Here is a 7,520-nt window from a genome sequence, read left to right as displayed (position 1 = left end):
TTGCTGTTTTGTTGTGATAAACAGTTATTGACATACATTTTTAGCTCAAGTCAGAAGCTTATGGAAATTCCCAGAGCTTATTGAGAAGTCATAGAGAAAGACAGCCGTGTAACCGCATACTGACATCCTCAGTGACCTCTAAAAAGGTCACGAAAGGCTGAGTATTGAGCTGTCACGTTATCCTGTGACAGTAGGGAATAAAACAAAAACACTTGACTGTGGACTAAAGTTTAGAATTCTGTGCGTAATAATTGTGAGTGAGCATTAGTGGTTACCAGAGTATGCATTGGCTGTAGTTTAAATGTTGTTTTATCGGTGGTTTTTAAATTTAGATAGCATGAGAGATAGGAAAATCCAATGCAGTCCAAACAACGCTGAGGGTTCAGAGAAATTAAAGTTGTAGTATGTTGCCACCTTCTGGTAGAAGCAGAAACTGAAGACCAACCCAAGCTCCAAAAGTTCAGGGGCCACATAAAGACCCGATTTCATCTCGAGTGGCAAGCTCGTGCTATAATGAACAATACATTCAAGTTTGAACGTTTTAAATTGTTGTGACACAAAGTGTACATGATGAAAATATCTATATTTTTGCAAAATGAAACGATCAATACAGACAATTACTACAATCAGAAATAGATTTAAAAAAACAAAACAGAGTAACAATTAGGTGGGAATAACTGCCGCATTAAAAAGACTGAGAAAAAAGTAGATTATAGACAGTATACATAATATACAGCCCAGATTTTGTCAGTCTGAGGTGAGATTTGTACCACATTGGATATGTGGACGGGTGGAGATGGGAATTGAACTTGCACTTTCTCCGATTGGGAGACGATCATTCTACCATACAAGCCATGTTGTAAACAAACACGAGAGGTTGAAAGTATTTAATTAAATTCAAATCAGTCTAAAATGTCTTTAGAATATATCATTATGTTCATGGAAATATCCTGTCAGTTTCTTTCTGCTACAGATTCCAACTTAATTCCACAAGGGAACAAATACGGAAGCTGAATTGTGACAAATTTAACATGCATCACACTTGTCTCCATCAATTCTTTCTTTAATCAGACATAACGAGAAAATAAACTGTTGGCTCACTCCAGTGAGAACAAATTGCTCTGTCATTGCTCTTTAAACATGTTTATCATCCTCTTTCGTGGCTGATGCGTGCATGTGTATTTGTGTGTTAATGGGGGAGGGGTTGGGAATGTCCCCTCAGCCCACAAGGAAAAACAAAATCAGAAGAGGAAATGGGCTGAGTGGTTGTACCTGATCCATCTCCTTCTAACATAAACAAGACTCTTGACTCTCAGTTTCAGGAAAAACCTCACCGCCGCTGAAATGCAGCGAATCCCAACTCCTCCACGTCGGCTCCAACTGGGACGTGTATGAATGCAGTCTTTGTCTAATGATCTAAGTAGATGTCTGACTCTGATTGGTTGGGATGAAATCATGTTATGATGCCTGAATGGCTCAAATGGGCTGTTAAAGGTCGCATCGAAGCGGGGGGAGCCCGTAATTTCACAATGTATACAAAGCTGGGCGGGAAGCATTTTGCTTTCAATAACAGCTATTGTCATGCCATGGCTGATTTACAATGCAAGTCTAAAACAAACAGGCCTGACTGGCGTGTCTTGTGATGGACAGATGACCTCACTTTTGTTGGCCTCAATGCATGCTGGGAACATGCACCATGAAAAGAAAAACCAGTGACTAAGGGAAGTTTTCATTTACAAAACAGTGATTAGAAAGTTTTGTTATGAACGACCTGAAGGGTTCACACGATCACGTTTGGACCTTCTGGACTCTCCAGGTGAAAAGTCATTATTATCATGGGGCGTCACTGAATATCTTATTGGGAGTTTGTCCCACCAAAGATTTTAACCCTATTATCAGTTTCCACATTTTCTCCAAACAGTACATTGATCTAAAATTTGAGGATTTCTGTGTGTATTAATGTGCACCCCTTCCCATAATAACACACACTGTTGTCTTTTTGCACAAATCACATTGTTTTATATCATCAGAATCACATGTTTGAGAAAGACTGAAGTAAAAACAAAAGCAACAAACATTAATTCACCATATTTCAATTTGTGATCAGTGAGGGATCAACGGTGTAGTTTGTAGAATTTGAGTAATGTGATTTTATCAATTGATTTCATATGCAGCTCTTTTGAATTACATTCTTTTACTTTGCTTTATAAAATCAAGGGGAGATCCGGTGTCTGTTGCTCTTAATATTCACTCTTAGATTTCTCTGGCCAGATGCTTGCATTCATAAGACTGGGCAGCTTAGATTTTATACACAACAAGTCACAGAAATGTGAGGAGGAAAATCACAGTTTCATTCTTTTGTTTGCCTCTTTCTTAAGGTTCTGCATTAAAACTATTATAAGTATGAGGCTGGTGTATAAATGTTGTGGCTGCCTTACATTAGACCACATTCTCTAATTCATTCTGTACTTGACTTTTGTTAACTCTTAAATGCACTGCATTGTGGGTGATTGAATCCCCGAATACAGATTTTAAAACTCGACCTGACTGTTTCAGGCTTTAAAAAATTACTTTTGAAGATTTCCTTTCCTTAAATGTTGGATGAGGAGGATGTTGGAAGGGAAAGGTTGTGTTTTATTTACCTGTTATTCTCTGTCGGGCCCCAAAAAATCTAGAGACATTTCAGTGATTGACTATTTGAAATAGTTGTATTTATTCTGATTTCCATCCGCTTTAAATTTCAAGATAAATCATTGTAACGGTGCTTTTCCAAAGCAAGGCGCAGAATGAATCCACAGCCTCTATGTCAGTGTGTAACTATTCACGTCATCATACTGATGTTCATCAATTTCTTATTGAAACCGTGAAAGAAGTAAAGTTGTTAACTTGCTGAATGAAGGGTGAAATATACTTGGACAGCACATCTCGGGATCTGAGGAATGATTCTGGAGTATAGGTGTGTATTTAACTAAAAGTCCATGTGTCAGGGCGACCGCACCTTACATGGTCAAAATAATCTGGACGGGAAGTGAAGAGTAAAGAATCCAACTGCAAACCACTCAGTCTTCATTCACACACAACGCTCCCGGATCGTCCATCATTAAACATCAAAGAGAGACGGGATGGATTTTGTCTACTGAGCCGTGGCCATCAGGGACCTCCCGACCACCCCCCACCCCCTCTGCGCTCATGTTCATCTCAACCACCTCCTCGCAGGTGAAGAGGGCCCCGAGTGCTCGATATCTTTCATGCCTCTAACATCTTCTCTGATGTGCCGCTGCAGTCAATGTTGAGTTTTCCCCCCGAATTCTCAATCTCCTCCTTTTGCCACCCAGGAGACTGAAGTGTGTTACTGAAGCTGAAGGAGAGATGGGGGGAGGTACGGAGGGGGGGCACAGGTTGATGCGTTAACTTTAGCCCGGGAGGCGATCGATGGGGAGTGAAGACATCAACTGCTCATGATATTGACGTTCAACACATGAGTCACTTTGTCTCTGAATAAGATGTCTGCCAGCTAAACAGACTTTTGTTTTTTGTTTTTCAGGCTGGATCCTTATTCTTTTATCAAACAGTGGATCATGTAAACCAGGTAAAGAAATTCACTTTATCTGTGACAAAAGTTGGATTATTACCCTTTAATATCACCAGCTTGGAAGAACTGACATATATTTGTGGGTGAAAGCTATGAAGAACTATTTAGAATAGAAGTTATTCCTCTGTTGCTCATTAGGATGCAATGTTGAGTCACTTTATCACAGTTTGCTTACAGCGATTGGTTCTTTGGCTCATCTTATTGGTTGGTAGTTGCAGTGGTCCAGATTCCATATATGGTCCTCGGGCCTCATGATGTCCAGGTCTAGTGTCAAACAAAACATGAACTTCATCTATTTGTTTCTATGAGGGACTGATTGCACCATCTAGTGGTGTAAACATGCACTGCAAGGCAACAAGGTCTGAGCCAAGTTGTAAGTGGATGGATTTGATATGTGTCATCATGAGAGCCTATTGTGAAATTGTCTTTGAAATAACATAAGGACTTTTTATCATTCTGAACATTTGCTGAGATCGTATCTATTTTGGAATTAGAGAATAATGTGACACGTTGCACCTTTAAACGTCAGTGGAAACGTTAAACATTTTCATATTGGCTCATCCAAAACAGATCTCATTCCTTAGAAACAAGTTCAGCATTCAGCTTGAAATTTAAGATGTGGATTTATCCTTTTGCAATTTTTTTTTTAAATAAATACATAATCCACCTGATGGTTCCAGGTAGCGTTGAAAAAACTTTAGAATTGTGAAACGCAGTGTTTACTCTTCGCTTGGTTTTGCTTACATTTGTTGGATATAGTTCATATTTTGCACCACTAGATGGAAATAAAATTGCCACTGTTATGTTTATGGAGGCGATGCTGCTTCAAACTTTTAGTTTAGTTTAGTTTGTTTTGTTTTTTTTGCAAATATGTGTTTTCGTCATTTTACTAAACAATAGATATTAATTACATTTTACTTGATGCAGAAATTTTTGTCACGATAAATCCAAAACTTTGGCTCGGGCCACCAAAAAAATGATAAAAAGGAAGGCAGCCACTAACATCTCTTTAAAATTTAAATGATTGAGTCCATATAAACATTTAACTTGTTCATTTCACATATTTGCTTGGTGTAGTTAGGTTTCATCTTAACAATGTCGGTGTAAATGTGACTGTGATGGAGTGTGTGGTGTAACTTTGATCCTAAACTGGTAAAAGCAATATTGGTTGATGTTCTTTTTGTTTTATTATCACCGTTTGAGCCCGTCCTTTGGTGTTACCATGGTAATTTCACCCCATAAACACAGTCGGGGAAAACACTTTTCTAAGAGCAAATGGATCCAGTACGGTTTCACGCCAATAAAAGATCCAATGTTTTGTTTAAAGGGTGAATGACAGTTGACAGTACACGGTTGATAACATGATCACAGCATTTATTGAAATAGACATGGTGGCTGGGATTTAGTGAAGGACACACAGCTCACAATAAAGTTCCAGTGGTTGTCAGTGAGTGCCAGTTTGACATGAGTGTGTGAAGGTCAGCGGAGACAGACACGCCTCCCGGTGTGACGAGTGCGCCGGGTCGCAGAGTTTCCTGGTCCAACCTTTTCACCTCGGAGAGTGACAGCGCAGACTTTCTCTCGGAGCGCTCTGCTGATGACTGCGAACGCTCTACTTATGTTTTTGCACGTCTGCCCCAAATACCAAGAATATCACGATTGTGAAGGGTACACGGGGGCACAGAGGTGATGTGGCTGAAGGGCCGTGTTGTGAAGAGGCAGTTGTATCATTCAACAAGGTAAACCTGGTCCAGATGAATGATTTGTTCATCCCATAGTAATATCTTATCAAGACGTGAACTCTTGTTCAGTGCCGAGTTTCACTTTTGTTGACTTCCACCTACCCCTAAACCGCAGGACCTTTAAAATTAAATGGTAAAGTCTTCTCCGGGAGTGGATGCAAAAGAAATCATGAAAATGTTCACATTTAATGCTTTTTCGTTTCCCTTCAGTCCAATGTGGACAAAAGCCCGTTTTCGCAAACACGTTTTTTATAAACATTCTTATTGCAGATAATTGTATGCTAATTTCATTTTGCTAGAAATGACCGAGCTATGAGTCATTGACCCCCTGGCTGGGAGTGTTCTTGAAGTTTCGGTTTTCAATTAACCATGGGGTTCCACAGGGTTCTGTGTTAGGACCCACGCTTTTTCTATTATACGTGCTTCCTGTAGGGAATATTATCATTAAACATTCCATTAACATCTATTACTATACAGATGATACAATTAAATTAAAGACGGATCAAATTAGAAGCTTCTCTTATAAACATTAAAGCTTGTATGAGTAATTTTCTGCTTCCGAACGCAAATAAAACAGACGTTATATTTGGCTCAAAACATCTGAGAGACAAATGATCTAAATATATTGTAACACTGGTTGATATTACTTTGACCTCCGGTACAACAGTGAGGAACATGGGAGTTATTTTTGACCAGAACTTATTGTTCGACTCTCACATCAAACATGTCTGCAGGACAGCTCTCTTCCATCTTTTTACCAACTCCCAGTTTGCTTTAAAACCCTATAGCTGGCTGATTTTGGTCCAGGAGCCACATGTCTGATAGAGTTTAGATGTGTTTCAGTCCTGCATGTTTGGTTGTAACTGATGGTAAAATGGTGCATTGATGTCACTGACATATATAGCCACTTCTCCACTTTACATATCAGTCACATTCAGCCATTCATACACGCACACTCACACATACCGATGTGGATGTTTGCCATACAAGATGGTAACACGCTATTATCAGCAACTTGGGGTTCAACGTTTTGGTCAAGGACACTTGGACACGTTGACAGAAATAAGAAATCCTCAAGATTTGTTTCCTTTTCGGTGTGGAACCCCCATCTCTTCCAGAATTTTTACTGCATATTTTACGTTGCAGCTTTTGCACATCACATTCGGTAAAATGTTCCCGAGGCCTAAAGTCATCCGAGTAGGGCTGACTTAAGTCAGGTCATGGTTGGGTCTTCAGGCGTTGGTGTGACAGTTCAGGCGTGGGGGTCAGTGTGTCTGTTGTGGCTGCCAGCAGAACGCAGTAATCCAGACAACAGCTGAGCAATGTGACGGCCGCTGCCTCAAGGTCAGCCTCTGTTTGTTTTCGGAGTGGCTCATTTCCTTAATAACAATGTCCAAACAGATCAAGGTGTTAAACAAGCATACCCGGGACGTACGAGATATCAAAAGAATGTACATCCGCTGTATCTCACTCAGCAAGAGATTTGGAGAGCATTCAGTGTCTTCTTCATCCAGAAAAGTTATTATTTGTGGCTTCTACTCATAGTCGCCACTCACTCAGCTTGTGAGTCTGTTTTGAGAAATGTGACAGAAAAATACAGGAATTTCAGACAGAAACATCTTTGAGACCAGCTTTTGATTCACAAGCGAAACCATTAGGGAGATTATCATGTTGCCTTTCATAGCTCCCGGTGAAACAGGATTCTGGGGTTACCTTTTTCCAATTTTGCAGGTGGCGCCGTTGAGCTATTTGGCAAGTCACATGTGCAACTCCCCCAAATGATGAAATTGCTCGCCAGACCCGATGACTGTGCAAAGTTTCGCAAAAAGTTCTGTATGTTAAGGCCCTCAAATGTGATTTATCTTGGCGAAGTGTCTTGGCGAATAATCCGAAGATATTCAATAGGCTCAGACCCTAATAATAATCCCTACAGTTTCAATAGGGTGCTCGGACCCTAACTACGGTTTCAGAAGTGATGTTTTTCCCAGTATCATGGTCAGGCAGTACCACACAACAGATGTTCCCAGCATGGGGGCTGGGACTCTCTTACATGTCAAATAAACCATTAGAAAAGACAACACATAGCCCAATTTGATCTCAATTGACCCTGTCAGTAAAACTTATTTACATACATAAGAGCTTCAAAAGGTTCCTTTAGTTTTAGCGAAAAAATAATAATAATGGTG

Source organism: Lipophrys pholis (genome assembly GCF_963383615.2).
Source record: "Lipophrys pholis genome assembly, chromosome: 1".
Lineage (NCBI taxonomy): Eukaryota > Metazoa > Chordata > Actinopteri > Blenniiformes > Blenniidae > Lipophrys > Lipophrys pholis.
The sequence above is the reverse complement of the archived record's forward strand: the minus strand, read 5'-3'. Positions refer to the sequence as shown.